Raw genomic sequence first — 16,524 nt, 5'->3', positions numbered from 1 at the left:
TCACCTCTCAGCCCATTGGCCCATCTCGTCCAGATCCTGTTGTAATCTGAGGTAACCCTCTTTGCTGTCCACTCCATCTCCAATTTTGGTGTCATCTGCAAGCTTATTAACTGTACCTTTTATGCTCACATCCAAATCATTTATGTGAATGACAAAAAGTAGAGGTCCCAGTACTGATCTTTGTGGCACACCTCTGCTCACAGGCCTCCAGTAAAAAACAACCCTCCACCACCAACCTCTGTCTTCTACCTTTGAGCCTGTTCTGTATCCAAATGGCTAGTTCTCCTTGTATTCCGTGAGGTCTAACCTTGCTAATCAACCTCCCATGGGGAACCTTGTTGAACGCCTTACTTAAATCCATATAGATCACATCTACTGCTCTGCCCTCATCAATCCTCTTTGTTACTTCTTCAAAAAACTCAATCAAGTTTGTGAGACATGATTTCCAACACACAAAACCAATGTTGACTATCCCTAATCAGTCCTTGCCTTTCCAAATACACGTACATCCTGTCCCTCAGGATTCCCTCCAACAACTTGCCCACCACCGATGTCAGGCTCACTGGTCTATCGTTCCTTGGCTTGTCCTTACCACTCTTCTTAAACAGTGGCACTACATTAATCAACCTCCAGTCTTCAGGCACCTCACCTGTGACTACCGATGATACAAATATCTCAGCAAGAGGCCCAGCAATCACTTCTCTAGCAACAGGATATTCTTTTCAGCAATGTCAAATTTCTTCATAATTTTGAACACCTCAATAAGGTCATCTCTTAATTTTCTCTGCTCCAAGGGAAATAAACCCTCTAATTTTTCCTTTTTTCTAAGTTCTTTATTCCTGATATCATTCCAGTAAATCTCCTTTGAAATCTCTCCAGGGCTATAGATTTGGAATTAGATTCACTTGATTGACTGATTTATTATCACATGTACCAAAGTACAGTGAAAAGCTTTGTTTACAAACAGGACAGGCAGATTATAGTCAGCAAATATGCACAGATCAAAGGTTGTAAATAAACTTAGACAGAGGCATACAGGTTACAATGCATAGGGCATGTCCTAGGCAAGATCAGCATTATTTGAGGCTAGAGAGCCCATTCATCAGTTTAATAATGGCTAGGAAGAAGCTGTTCCCAAACCTGCTGTTTTATTGTCACATGTGTACCATGAAAAGTGTGCAAGTTCCCACTTACAGTGACATCTTAGGCACAAAAGTCCATAGGCACAGCTTTTTCAGTTGCACTTCTTAGAAAAATAGACAAATTAAAAAGTCCAACATGGCAGTTTTTAGGAATACATTATAAAATGAAAAAAAAACTGCTCAGACCAACCGACTTCCAACCTTATCCAGGCTGGTATTTAGCCTCCAGTCTGCACCTGGCCTTTACTCCTTCACTTCAGAGTTCATGAGGCTAGGAGATCACTCAAGAATCACCTGGAGACTGACAGACTGCCACGCTGGGCTGAAAGGACCCCATGCTGGGCCATGGGGCCGCCACACCAAGACAAGAAGAAGCCTCATCCGGTCTTCGCTGAGGCTAGGAGGCCAAAAAGAGAGAGAGAAAAAGGAGAGGTTGGATCAGACAAACTCTGGCTGAAATGTCTCACTTTACTGCCATTTTTGGTGAAGGGATTGCTCTTTCAGAGAGATAGCTTGAACACGATGAGCTTAACAGCCTCTTTGTATATATCCTTCCATGTAAGGTGCCCAGAACTGTACACAATACACAAATAAGTTCTGACCAATGATTTGTACAGGTGTCTTGGCCCTTCACACATTCTCTGTCTGCCAGATCAGCTGAGTTTCTCCAGCATTCTCTGTTATTTGTCTGTTATGAGTCGTTAATGAGTTCAACACGCGGCGAGATATTGAACAATTCTTCCGCCGCCTTCGCCTCCGTGCCTACTTTCACAGCCAAGACTCCCGTCCACCCTCTGACGACCCCTTCTCCCGCCTCCAACACACCCCATCCACCTGGACACCCCGTGCTGGCCTCCTACCCGCCCTCGACCTCTTTATAGCCAACTGCCGCCGTGACATCAACCGACTCAACCTGTCCACCCCTCTCACCCACTCCAACCTCTCACCCTCAGAACGTGCAGCCCTCCACTCCCTCCGCTCCAATCCCAACCTCACCATCAAACCCGCAGACAAGGGAGGCGCGGTGGTAGTTTGGCGCACTGACCTGTACACCGCTGAAGCCAAACGCCAGCTCGCGGACGCCTCCTCTTATCGCCCCCTTGACCACGACCCCACCTCCCACCACCAAACCATCATCTCCCAGACCATCCAGGACCTCATCACCTCAGGGGATCTCCCATCCACCGCCTCCAACCTCATAGTCCCACAACCCCGCACCGCCCGTTTCTACCTCCTGCCCAAAATCCACAAACCTGCCTGCCCCGGCCGACCCATTGTCTCAGCCTGCTCCTGCCCCACCGAACTCATCTCCCAATACCTCGACACGGTCCTGTCCCCTTTAGTCCAAGAACTCCCCACCTACGTTTGGGACACCACCCACGCCCTCCACCTCCTCCAGGATTTTCGCTTCCCCGGTCCCCAACGCCTTATTTTCACTATGGACATCCAGTCCCTGTACACCTCCATCCCCCATCACGAAGGACTCAAAGCCCTCCGCTTCTTCCTTTCCCGCCGCACCAACCAGTACCCTTCCACTGACACCCTCCTTCGACTGACTGAACTGGTCCTCACCCTGAATAACTTCTCTTTTCAATCCTCCCACTTCCTCCAAACTAAAGGAGTTGCCATGGGCACCCGCATGGGCCCCACTATGCCTGCCTCTTCGTAGGATATGTGGAACAGTCCATCTTCCGCAACTACACTGGCACCACCCCCCACCTTTTCCTCCGCTACATCGATGACTGTATCGGCGCTGCCTCGTGCTCCCACGAGGAGGTTGAACAGTTCATCAACTTTACTAACACCTTCCATCCCGACCTGAAATTCACCTGGACTGTCTCAGACTCCTCCCTCCCCTTCCTAGACCTTTCCATTTCTATCTCGGGCGACCGACTCAACACAGACATCTATTATAAACCGACTGACTCCCACAGCTACCTGGACTACACCTCCTCCCACCCTGCCCCCTGTAAAAACGCCATCCCATATTCCCAATTCCTTCGTCTCCGCCGCATCTGCTCCCAGGAGGACCAATTCCAACACCGCACAGCCCAGATGGCCTCCTTCTTCAAGGACCGCAGATTCCCCCCAGACGTGATCGACGATGCCCTCCACCGCATCTCCTCCACTTCCCGCTCCTCCGCCCTTGAGCCCCGCTCCTCCAACCGCCACCAAGACAGAACCCCACTGGTTCTCACCTACCACCCCACCAACCTCCGCATACAACGTATCATCCGCCGCCATTTCCGCCACCTCCAAACGGACCCCACCACCAAGGATATATTTCCCTCCCCTCCCCTATCAGCGTTCCGCAAGGACCACTCCCTTCGTGACTCCCTTGTCAGATCCACACCCCCCACCAACCCAACCTCCACCCCGGCACCTTCCCCTGCAACCGCAGGAAATGTAAAACTTGCACCCACACCTCCACACTCACTTCCCTCCAAGGCCCCAAGGGATCCTTCCATATCCGCCACAAGTTCACCTGTACCTCCACACACATCATCTATTGCATCCGCTGCACCCGATGTGGCCTCCTCTATATTGGTGAGACAGGCCGCTTACTTGCGGAACGCTTCAGAGAACACCTCTGGGCCGCCCGAACCAACCAACCCAATCACCCCGTGGCTCAACACTTTAACTCCCCCTCCCACTCCACCGAGGACATGCAGGTCCTTGGACTCCTCCACCGGCAGAACACAACTACACGACGGCTGGAGGAGGAGCGCCTCATCTTCCGCCTGGGAACCCTCCAACCACAAGGTATGAATTCAGATTTCTCCAGCTTCCTCATTTCCCCTCCCCCCACCTTGTCTCAGTCGGTTCCCTCAACTCAGCACCGCCCTCCTAACCTGCAATCCTCTTCCTGACCTCTCCGCCCCCACCCCACTCCGGCCTATCACCCTCACCTTGACCTCCTTCCACCTATCCCACCTCCATCGCCCCTCCCCCTAGTCCCTCCTCCCTACCTTTTATCTTAGCCTGCTTGGCTCTCTCTCTCTTATTCCTGATGAAGGGCTTATGCTCGAAACGTCGAATTCTCTATTCCTGAGATGCTGCCTAACCTGCTGTGCTTTGACCAGCAACACATTTGCAGCTGTGATCTCCAGCATCTGCAGACCTCATTTTTTACTCCAGCATTCTCTGTGTTTGTTTCAGAAGCAGGGTTTTGCTTTTATATAAAATTGTTTCCTTTCCTGCTACGTTGTGAAGACCAGGGCCAGAAGGAAAAATAACAATAGGAAAGAAGTTGCACTGAAACCCCTTGGGGTGGGGAGTGGTGGGAAGAGACAAATCTGGTACTGGGATGCACATCTTCTGTATAGAACTGCCTTACGTCAATAAATAGATCACAGTGGACTGGATAAGTTGTATTCCAGGGTGTTGTGAAAGACAAGTATGGACATTACAGAGACTTGGACATAAATATTTTATTCCTCTTTGGTCACAGGGGAGGTGCCAGGTACTGGGGGACATCTAATGTGGTTCCACTTCTAAAGAAGTTTGGTAAGGACAAACCAGGACTTTACAAACCACTGAATCTCACATCAATGTTTGGGAAACTTTTAGAGAAAATTTTGAAAGAGAGAATTAGTCTCCACTGGAGCAGCAAAGTTTGATTGGGGATAGTCAGCATAGCTTTGTAAAAGGGTGGTCATGCGTAATAAATTTGATTGAACTTTTCAAAGGAGATGACCAGTTAAGTAAATGAGGGTGGTTGATGTAGCTTGCATGGATTTCAGCAAAGCCTTTAACTGGAATCCACATGGGAGATTGATAAAGAAGGTAAAAGCACATGGGAGCCAGTGTAATTTGGCAAACTAGATCCAAAATTGGCTTAGTGGTAGGAGTCATAGTATGGTGATGAAGGCTGATTGTATGACTGAAGGCCAGTGACCAGTAGCATACCACAGGGGATCAGTGCTGGGTTCATTATTGTTAATGATATATATAAATGATTATGGATGAGAATGTGTGGGATGATAAGTTTATAATGACATGAGGATTGGTCAGGTGGTTAATAGTAAAGATGGAGGTCTAAAGCTGCAGAAAGATAGATTGGTCAGATGAACAGATCAGTGACGGATGGAATTTAACCTTGAAAAGTGTGAGGTGAGACACTTTGGGAGAAATAACAAGACAAGACTCAATGAATGACAGGACACTTGGAAGCTCAGACGGACAAGGGGATCTTGGAGTGCTTATCTGCAAACCCTCAGAGGTGGCAGGACAGGTTAAAAGGATGGTTAAGAAGGCATAGGGAAAATTTGCCTTCATCAGTTGGGCCATAAATTACAAGACCAGGGAAGTTAGAGCTTTACAAATTTTTGAGTCCTGATGAAGGGCTTTTGCCTAAAACATTGATTTTCCTGCTCCTCGGATGCTGCCTGACCTGCTGTGCTTTTCCAGCACCACTCTAATCTAGACTCTGATTTTCAGAATCTGCAGTCCTCTCTTTTGCACTCTGCAAATTTTGGCTAGGCCTTGAGTAGTTTGCTATGTGAGTTGGAGCATTGAGCAATGAAGAGAGGCTGGATAGGCTTGACTTGTTTTCTTTTAAGCAGAGAAGGGTGAGGAAGGGACCTGATAGATGTGTATAAATTTGTGAGGGGCTTGGAGAGTAGGAAAGAAAGCAGCTGTTCTCTCTAGTTGAACAGTCAATATTGAATATGGCATGATTTTAAGGTGAAAGGCAGGAGGTTTAGAGGCCTCATTGCTAGACAAACCAGGGATACAAATACCTGACAGTGCCAACTCCATCAGCAAGGAAAGCATCCTCAAAATACTGGACCTGTGCCTCACAACCCACTTCACCTTCAATTAAATAAAATACAACCAAATCAACGGGACACCTATGGGATCACAAATATCAGAAGCAGTTATGCAGAGGTTTGAACAAACAGATTTTCTTACGATCCAGCCTAAGCTTTGGGTCCACTATATTAATGGCACCTTTATCATCACGAAATGTGATAAGCTAGAAGAAATCTACAAACACATAAACAACACCCTGACCAGTATAAAGTTCACCAAAGAGGAAGGGAACAATAATCGACTTTCCTTTTTTATGGACCAAGCCAGACTCCACCCCCCCCCCCCTCAAAACATTTCAAGAAAGTAGCCTGGACCCTAACTTTGCTAGTTGTTGTAAGCAGATGTAAAGTGGATATTCCAGGAGTATTGCAGCTGGCCCACCCACTTAGTTTTAAGCAAAACAAAATTTATTTGCAAGATTACTAAATGAAACACAAACAAGAGAACAGAATATAGAATAACTTAACCTATCAAAAATCCCAACAGATTATCTCAACTTAATGATGCTAATCCAAATACTTGCAACAATCCCCATAAACATCCCTTTGCCTATCCTAGAGGTGGTTGGAAGGCACATAAGGGCGGTTAGGGAAGCTGGAAGGTGGGTAGGCCGTCCTGATCACTGTTGTCTTGGGGAGGGGTGGGGAAACAGGACAGGCTGTCGTAGAGGTGGCCAGAAGGGTGGACTGAGAGCTGGAAGGGTCATGGGGTGGGCCGAGAGCCGGAACAAGTGTAGGGTGAGCTGCCTTTAAAAGACCAGAAGGTGGGAGGGATGATTTGCTGTGTTGCCAGGGCACTATTTTATTATTTGGTTTATTGGACTGTCTGTATGTGATTGTGTTCACTATTCCCTTCTTGATAATGTAAGGTGGGATTCAAGGTTCATCCTCATTTCCTTGTGAATTGGTTGCACCATGGGATTTGGGGTCTGGCCTTGCTGCCCCTTTCCCCTGTAAATTGCTATTTCTCATATACAGCTGTTCATATGAACTGTTTGTTTATTTTTTATACTTTAATAAGATAAAATAAACATCCCTTTGCAAAAAAAAGGAAAAATCCAAAACAGGTTCTTACAGGAGAGGTGTCAGAGAGATGGAGGATCAGCATGGACCTGCATTTTTGGGTCCAGCAGCTTCACAACTGGCTGACTGCTTTTAGTGAACAGCCAGACTGCTAAAACCAAACCAAACCAGACCAAACCAGAAGAAAGCTGAGCTGGGAGAACTGGCCACTCTCTTTTCTTTGTACGAGTGTTCTTTTTAAAACTTGGAAGCATTCTCAAGTAGTTAAACCCAGACTTCTCAGAATTGTTGCTTTTAAGATCTATCTGAAAAAAAAGCCAAGGACAGCATAACCTTGTTAAAGGAGCAGCATTGTCACACCTTCGTGGATGTCATGGTAGAACAGAAAGCCAATAAAGAACTGCAGATCATTACAGGAAAGCCACAAATGCAGACTAGATACTCAACTACAGAAGAAACCATCCTAGCACCCATAAACGGAGCTGCAACAGGACACTATTCAAATAAGCCACAACACAGAACTACGAAAAGTCAAGGAGAAACACCTATCACAATGTATTCAGGAATAATGGTTACCTGGTAAGAAGGGCTACGGGGAGAATGCGGGTAAGTGGAGTTGAAATGCCCATCAACTCGATGGGCCGAATGGCCTTACTTCCACTTCCACTCCTATGTCTTATGGTAAGTGCAATCTGCCAATTCCTGCACAATGGACTTAAACAGGAAGATACAACACACCCAGAGACTCTAGTCACCCTAACATACATCAAAGACATTTCAGAGATGACCACCAGACTACTCCGACTCTGAGGCATCACGGTAGTCCACAAACGTACTACCACACTAAAACAACTACTAATGAATTGAAAGGACCACCCCACAGCCACGGAACAAATGTAATATACAAAGTAACGTGCAAGGACTGCAACAGACATTACATTGGACAAACCAGAAGAAATAAGCCACCAGGATACATGAGCACTAACTAGCTACCAAAAGACATGACCAACTATCACTGGTATCCAAACACATAGACGAAGAGGAACACCTTTTTGACTGAGACAATGCATTCGTCATGGGACAGGTCAAACAAAGACACAAGTGAGAATTCCCAAAGGCCTCAAACTGAAACTCCCTTAACAAACACATAGATTTAGATCCCATTTACCAAGTTTTCAGAAACAGAGCCGGAATTGATATCACCCACCACAACAAACCAAGATCCATAAACAGCAAGTGGGACAGAACAGCAATACCACACCACAGTCTTATTGATGATGTTGCCTAGCATGGTGACGAAGTGTCTGAAAACAAACACACCAGCTTAGCAACAAACTGACAACCTGATCCACAACCTGAGCTATAAATCTTCTCTGAAATCTCAAACACACTACAGTGCTTTTGCAGGCCCAGTCTGTACAATCTCCATTCACAGGGCAGTCCTGCCAACCAGTGAACGAGGCTGGTAAACTTTCATTGCATTCCCTGTTTTGCAATAATATCTCCTCAGATAAGGAGAACAAAACTATACTCCAGGTACAAGTTAACTAAGTTTCTATACAATTGAAGTAAGAACTTCATTACTCCTGTTCTCAAAACCCCTTGCAATAAAGATTAACATTCCATAAGCCTTCCCAAGTCACATGCACACATCTACTGCTCTGCCCTCATCAATCTTCTTTGTTATGTCTTCAAAAAACTCAATCAAGTTTGTGAGACATGATTTCCCATGCACAAAGCCATGTTGACTATCCCTAATCAGTCCTTAGCAATTTACAAAATTTGCTCAAAACCTATTGAAGATCTTTTGTGTCCCTTTCACAACATTCATTTCCATTTAGCTTCGTCTCATTCACAAATTTGGAATTATTAAATTTGGTCCCCAAATCCAAATCATTGATAAACATCATGAACAGATGGGGGCCAAGTTCTGATTCTCTTGCTACCCCATTCGTCTCAGTCTACCAATGTGAAAACACCCATTTATTCTTAGTCTGTTTTCTGTCTGTTAACCAATCATTAATCCATGTCAGTAGATTACCTTCTATTCCAAGTGCTTGATTTTTTTCCTAACCAGCCTCCTTTGGGAGATTTATCAAAATCCTTCAGAAAATGAAATCTATGACTGAAAGATCTCATTATTGATCTTTTTCAGGGAATATTTTGTATTTATATATTTTTATTTCCATCCTTCTCTCAATGAGCTGCCACAGCAAGTGATGGAGGCTGGTACAATTGCAACATTTAAAAGGCATATGGATAGGTATATGAATAGGAGGGGTTTGGCAGGATATGGGCCAGGTGCTGGCAGATAGGACCAGATTGGATTGGGATATCTGATTGGTATGGACGAGTTGGACTGAAGGGACTGTTTCCATGCTGTACCTCTCTATGACTCTATAAAATCTATGTGTACTACATCCAGCAGCTTTTCTTTATCAATTTGGTAGTAACATCTTCAAGAACTCCAAACATGATTTCTCATTCATGAATCCATGCTGATTATGCCCAATCAAATCATCATCCTCTAGGTGTGTATTTATCCTATCCTTTATGCCATATTTTTGCATTTTCCCTATGACTGATGTAAAACCAACATAGAGTCATAGAGATGTACAGTACAGAAACAGACCTTTCGGTCCAACATGTCCATGCCGACCAGATATCACGACCCAATCTAATCCCACCTGCCAGTACCTGGCTCATATCCCTCCAAGCCCTTCCTATTCATATACCCATCCAGATACCTTTTAAATGTTGCAACTGTACTAGCCTTCACCACTTCCTCTGCCAGCTCATTCCATACACATACCACCGTCTGCGTGAAAAAGTTGCCCCTTTGGTCTCTTTTATATCTTTTCCCTCTCACCCTAAACCTACGCCCTGTAGTTCTGGACTCCCCACCTCAGGGAAATGAATTTGTCTATTATCCTATCCATGCCCCTCATGATTTTATAAACCATTCTAAGGTCACCCCTCAGCCTCTGATGCTCCAGGGAAAACAGCTCCAGCCTACTCAATCTCTCCCTATAGCTCCAATCTTCCAACCCTGGCAACATCCTTGTAAATCTTTTCTGAACCCTTTCAAGTTTCACAACATCTTTTCGATAGGAAGGAGACCAGAATTGCACGCAATATTTCAACAGTCGTCTAACCAATGTCCTGTACAGCTGGTACATGACCTCCCAACTCCTGTACTCAATACTCTGACTAATAATACTCTCACTATCCTATCAACCTACAACTCCACTTTCAAGGAGCTATAAACCTGTACTCCAAGGACCCTTTGTTCAGCAGCACTCCCTAGGACCTTACCATTAAATGTATAAGTCCTGCTAAGATTTGCTTTCCCAAAATGTGGCACATGCGATTTTTCTAAATTAAACTCATCTGCTACTCCTCAGCCAATGGACCCATCTGATCAAGATCCCGTTGTAACCTGAGGTAATCTTCTTCACTGTCCACTACACTTCCAATTTTGGTGTCATCTGCAAACTTAATAACTATATCTCTTATGCTCACTTCCAAACAGGGATGAAGTTCCCAGTTTTCTCTCTCTTGGTCTTTTCTTGAATGGTTTGGTGACATTTGATGCCTTCTAATCCATGTAAAACATTTCAGAGTCTTTATAATTTTGGAAGATAATCAGCAGTGCATTGATTATCTCGATAGCCATCTCCTTCAACACTCTGGAATGAAAACCATCAGGTCCTGAGGATTTATCAACTTTTGGTCCCATTAATTTCTCCAAAACAACCTTCTTACTCATGCTCATGTTCTTCAACTCCTTATTACCTCTAGTTACTTGAATCTCTAGCTTTCGGAGATTTCTGGTAACTTCGTAAGTGAAAACAGAAATGGAGTAATCATTTAACTTCATTGTGATTTCTCTATTTCCCCTTTCTAAATTCTCCTTACTCTGCATGTAATGATCGCACATTCATTGTAGCCAAATACGGCCTTTTTATTGACCCAAGAAAAGTTTTATGTTTTTGCTAGATTGCATTCTTTTCTATTCTCCCTTATCAGTTTCTTGGTCCTCCTTTTGTTATATTTTATAAACCTTCCCAATCTCAGAATTACCATTCTTTTTGGCCACTTTATGGGCATTTTATTTTCATCTTCCAGAATCTTGAATTTCTTTTGGCTGGCTTACTGATGTTTTTAAGTTTTTGCACCTTGTGTAGTTCTGTAATAGTTTTTTTTAACAACTGTTCATTGCCTGCATATAGTCATCTATCTTCACAATCCATCTCAGCCAATTTAAGCCTCATGACTGTATAATCTTGCTTATTCACATTTAACACTTGCTTCAGATGAACTACCTCACTTTCAAAATAACTTCAAATTCCATCATATTGTGGTCACTCATCCCTAAAGGCTCTTTTTACAGCAAGATTGTTAAATAGCCTTTTGTAATTACATAAAATAGCGTGCTCTCGACATACTGCTCTAGAAAAGGAGCACTAACATAATCCAGAAAATCATCCTCTACAGTGTGTGTAATCAAATAGTTTACTTGATCTAAATGCAGATTGAAGTAACCCGTGTTAACTGTATTGCCCATACTACACGCTTCTCTCATTTCCTAATTAATATCATGCCCCACACAATACTACAATTTGGTGGCCAACTCTGACTCTGCTGCCCTTTGGTGGTTCTTAGTTCCACTTCAGATTCTCCCAATCTGAGCTCCTCCTTTACCAATAAAATGATTAAAATCCTTATTATCTACACAACTCCATTTCCTTTTGCTTCTTGTCTGTCCTTCCTAAATATCGAATAACCTTGATTGTTCACTGACAGGTGTGGTCACCATGTTTCTATGAATGATAGTTCAATCATACACAGGGTAGTAGTGGAGGGTTGCTTTTCAGACTGGAGGCCTGTTACCAGCAGTGTGCCACAAAGATCAGTGCTGGGTCCACTGTTTTTTGTCATTAAAATAAATTATTTGAATGTGAACATAGAGGTATGGTTAATGAGTTTGCAAATGCCACCAAAATTGGAGGTGTAGTGGACGATGAAGAAGGTTACTCCAGAATACAACGGGATCTTGATCAGATGGACCTTTGAGCCAAGGAGTTGCAGATGGAGTTTTTAATTTACATAAACGTGAGGTGTTGCATTTTGGAAAGGCAAGTCAGGGCAGGATTTATACACTTAATGGTAAAGTCCTGGGAACAAAGAGACCTTGGAGTGCAGGTTCATAGTTTAAAGAATGGAATTCAGAGGATCCCTACAGTGTGGAGACAGGCCACACCGACCCTCTGACCACCCAGTCCCATGCCCCTACCCTATTACTCTACATTTCCCCTGACCAATGCACCTAACCTATACACCCCTGAATACTATGAGCAATTCAGCATGGCCAATTCACCTAATCTACACATCTTTGGACTGTGGGAAGAAACAAGAGTACCTGAAGGAAACTCATGAAGATACGGGGAGAATGTGCAAACTCCACACATACAGTTGCCTGGTTCTGGAATTGAACCTGAGTCCCTGGTGCTGTGAGACAGCTTTGCTAAACACTGAACCACTGTGCCACCCTAATTCCTTGAAAGTGGAGTTGCAAGTAGATAGGATAGTGAAGAAGGCTGAAAACAACTGCTGGAGATCACTAGTGGGTCAGGCAGCACCCATAGAGAGAAAGCAAGCTAACATTTTGAATCTAGATGAATCTTCTTCAGAGCTGAAGTGAAGTGTGGAGAAACAGCATTTACACTATATTTTGGGGGCGGGGGAGGGGGGAATGGAATTGTGGGTGTAAGGTACTGGTGAAGAAAAGATGCTGATAGTTCAGATTAAGTGATTGAAATGTGACAATGGCAGAACAATGGTGTGTCTCCTACCAAACTTGGAAGAACCATAAATGGGATGCGGGGAGGGGAAGACATGATAACAAGCTAAAAGAAAGGGAAGAAATGGTTCACAGTTTAAACAGGTGGGCGGCATGGTGGCACAGTGGTTAGCACTGCAGGCTCACAGCGCCAGAGACCCGGGTTCAATTCCTGACTCAGGCAACTGACTGTGTGGAGTTTGCACATTCTCCCTGTGTCTGCGTGGGTTTCCTCCGGGTGCACTGGTTTCCTCCCACAGTCCAAAGATGTGCAGGTTAGGTGAATTGGCCATGCTAAATTGCCCGTAGTGTTAGGTAAAGGGGTAAATGTAGGAGATGGGTGGGTTGCGCTTCGGCAGGTAGGTGTGGACTTGTTGGGCCGAAGGGCCTGTTTCCACACTGTAAGTAAGCTAATCTAATGTTAAACTCAATATTAAGTTCAAAAGGCCTAGTCTGAAGATGAAATTTTGTTACTCCAGTTTGCGCTGTGATTCACCAAAACTTTGTAGCATACCGAGAACAAACTTTTGGGCAGAACGCTGTGTTATAATGACTGGCTAGGGGAAGGTTGAAGTCCTGCTTGTGCATAGACCATTGGCGTTCTGCAAAACGATTATCCAGTCTATGTTTCTCCAATGTAGCGTTGGTCACATAGAACATAGAACATGGAATATATACTAATACAGCACAGAACAGGCCCTTCGGCCCTCGATGTTGCACAGACTTATGAACTAATCTAAGCCCATTCCCCTACACTATCCAATCATCATCCATGTGCTTATCCAAGGATTGTTTAAATGCCCCTAATGTGGCTGAGTTAACTACACTGGCAGGCAGGGCATTCCACAATCTTACCACTCTTTGAGTAAAGAACCTGCCTCTGACATTTATCTTTATAGCATCCTTAAACACAGATGAAGTGCCAGAGGACTGGAGAGTTGCTCATATTGTCCCTTGTCCCCCTCTACAAGAAGAGTAGTAGGGATATTCCAGTTAACTACAGACCAGTGAGCTGGACGTCAGTGGTGGGAAATTTGTTGAAGAGGTACTGAGGGATAAAATCTATTTGTATTTGGAAAAGACTGGGCTTATCAGTTATAGGCAACATGGTTTTGTGCGGGGGAGATCGTGCCTTACCAACTTAATAGAGTTCTTTGAGGAAGTGACCAAGTTGATAGATAAAGGAAGGGCTGTACATGTCATATACATGGACTTTAGTAAGGCATTTGATAAGTTCCCCATGATAAAATAATGGAGAAAGTGAAGTCACATGGTGTGTAGGGTGTTCTAGCTAGGTGGATAAAGAACTGATTGAGGAACAGGAAACAGAGAGTAGTAGTTGATGGGAGTTTCTTGAAATGGAGAAAGGTGACCAGTGGTGTTCCACAGGGGTCAGTGCTGGGGCCACTGTTGTTTGTGATATACATAAATGATCTGTAAGAGAGCAATGCTGACCTGATCAGTAAGTTTGCAGGTCACACAAAGACTGTTGGAATAGCAGAAAGCATAGGGGACTGTCAAAGAATATAGGAGAATATAGATAGACTGGAGAGTTGGGCAAAGCAGTGGCAGATGGAGTTCAATCCAGGCAAATGTGAGGTGATGCACTTAGGAAAGTCTAATTCTACAGAGAACTATACTGTAAATGGAAGAGCCTTGGGAAAAGTTGATGAGCAGAGAGATCTGGGAGTTCAGGTCCATTGTACCCTGAAGGTGGATAAAGTGATCAAGAATGCATATGGTATGCTTGCCTTCATCAGACAGGTTATTGAGTATAAGAGCTTTCAGGTCATGTTAAAATTGTACAAGACTTTGGTTCGACCGCATTTAGAATAGTGTGTACAGTTCAGGTCTCCATATTACCAAAAGGATGTGGACGCTTTGGAGAGGGTGCAGAGAAGGTTTACGAGGATGTTGCCTGGTATGGAAGGTGCTAGCTGTGAAGAAAGGTTGAGTAGGTTAGGTTTGTTTTTGTTTGAAAAAAGGAGATTGAGGGGGGACCTGATTGAGGTCTACAAAATCATGAAGGGTATAAACAGGGTAGATAGAGATAAGCTTTTTCCCAGGGTAAGTGATTCAATAACAAGAGGTCACACTTTCAAGGTGACCAGTAATAAGTTTAATGGGGATATATGCGGCAATTACTTTACACAGAGGATGATAGATGTAAATTTTATGTAAATTTTCTTTGTTCTTTGATATCTGTCTTAAATCTATCATCCTCAATTTATAGCTCAATTTGCCCCCTCATACAAGCTGACATCATTATCCTAGGAAAAAGACTTTCACTTTCTACCCTATCTAATCCTCTGACCATCTTATATGTCTCTATCAAATCCCCTCTTAGCCTTCATCTCTCTAATGAGGACAGACCCAAGTCTCTTAGCCTTTCCTCATAAGACCTTCCCTCCAGACCAGGCAACATTCTGGTAAATTTCCTCTGCATCTTTTCCAATGCTTCCGCATCCTTCCTGTAATGGGGCGACCAGAATTGTACACAATATTTCAAATGCAGCCACACTAGCATTTTGTATAGTTGCAGCATGACATTATGGCTCCAGAACTCTATCCCTACATAGAACATAGAACATTACAGCACAATACAGGCCCTTTGACCCTCGATGATGCGCTGCCCTGTCATACTAATCTGAGGCCCATCCCACCTACACTATTCCATGTACGTCCATATGCCTGTCCAATGACGACTTAAATGAACTTAAACTTGGCGAATCTACTACCGTTGCAGGCAAAGCATTCCACACACTTACTACTCTCTGAGTAAAGGAACTACCTCTGACACCTATCTCCCCTCATTTTGAAGTTGTGTCCCCTCGTATTTGCCGGCCCCATACTTGGAAAAAGGCTCTCCCTGTCCACCCTATCCAACCCTCTGATTATCTTGTATGTCTCTATTAAGTCACCTTTCAACCTTTTTAGATTGGACTAGATTAGATTAGACTTACAGTGTGGAAACAGGCCCTTCGGCCCAACAAGTCCACACCGACCCGCCGAAGCGCAACCCACCCATACCCCTACATTTACCCCTTACCTAACACTACGGGCAATTTAGCATGGCCAATTCACCTGACCCGCACATTTTTGGACTGTGGGAGGAAACCGGAGCACCGGAGGAAACCCACGCAGACACGGGGAGAACGTGCAAACTCCACACAGTCAGTGGCCTGAGTCAGTAATTGAACCCGGGTCTCAGGTGCTGTGAGGCAGCAGTGCTAACCACTGTACCACCGTGCCGCCCACGAGAACAGCCTCGAGGTCCTCAGCCTTTCCTCGCAAGACATTCCTTCCATACCAGGCAACATCCTAGTAAATCTCCTCTGCACCCTTTTCAAAGCTTCCACATCCTCCTTATAATGCGGTGACCAGAACTGTACACAATACTCCCAAGTGTGGCTGTACAGAGCTTTGTACAGCTGCAGCAAAACCTCCTGATTCCCGAACTCAATCCCTCTATTAATAAAGGCCAAAACACTATGCCTTCTTAACAACCCTGTCAATCTGGGTGGCAACTTTCAGGGATCTGTGTACTTGGACACCGAGATCTCTCTGTTCATCTTTTCTTTATTGGTCAGGGTATTGAGTACAGGAGTTGGGAGGTCATGTTGAGGCTGTACAGGACATTGGTTAGGCCACTGTTGGAATATTGTATGCAATTCTGGTCTCCTTCCTATTGGAAAGATATTGT

The sequence above is a fragment of the Hemiscyllium ocellatum genome, chromosome 15, assembly GCF_020745735.1.
Source record: "Hemiscyllium ocellatum isolate sHemOce1 chromosome 15, sHemOce1.pat.X.cur, whole genome shotgun sequence".
In the NCBI taxonomy this organism is placed as follows: Eukaryota; Metazoa; Chordata; class Chondrichthyes; order Orectolobiformes; family Hemiscylliidae; genus Hemiscyllium; species Hemiscyllium ocellatum.
The sequence above is the reverse complement of the archived record's forward strand: the minus strand, read 5'-3'. Positions refer to the sequence as shown.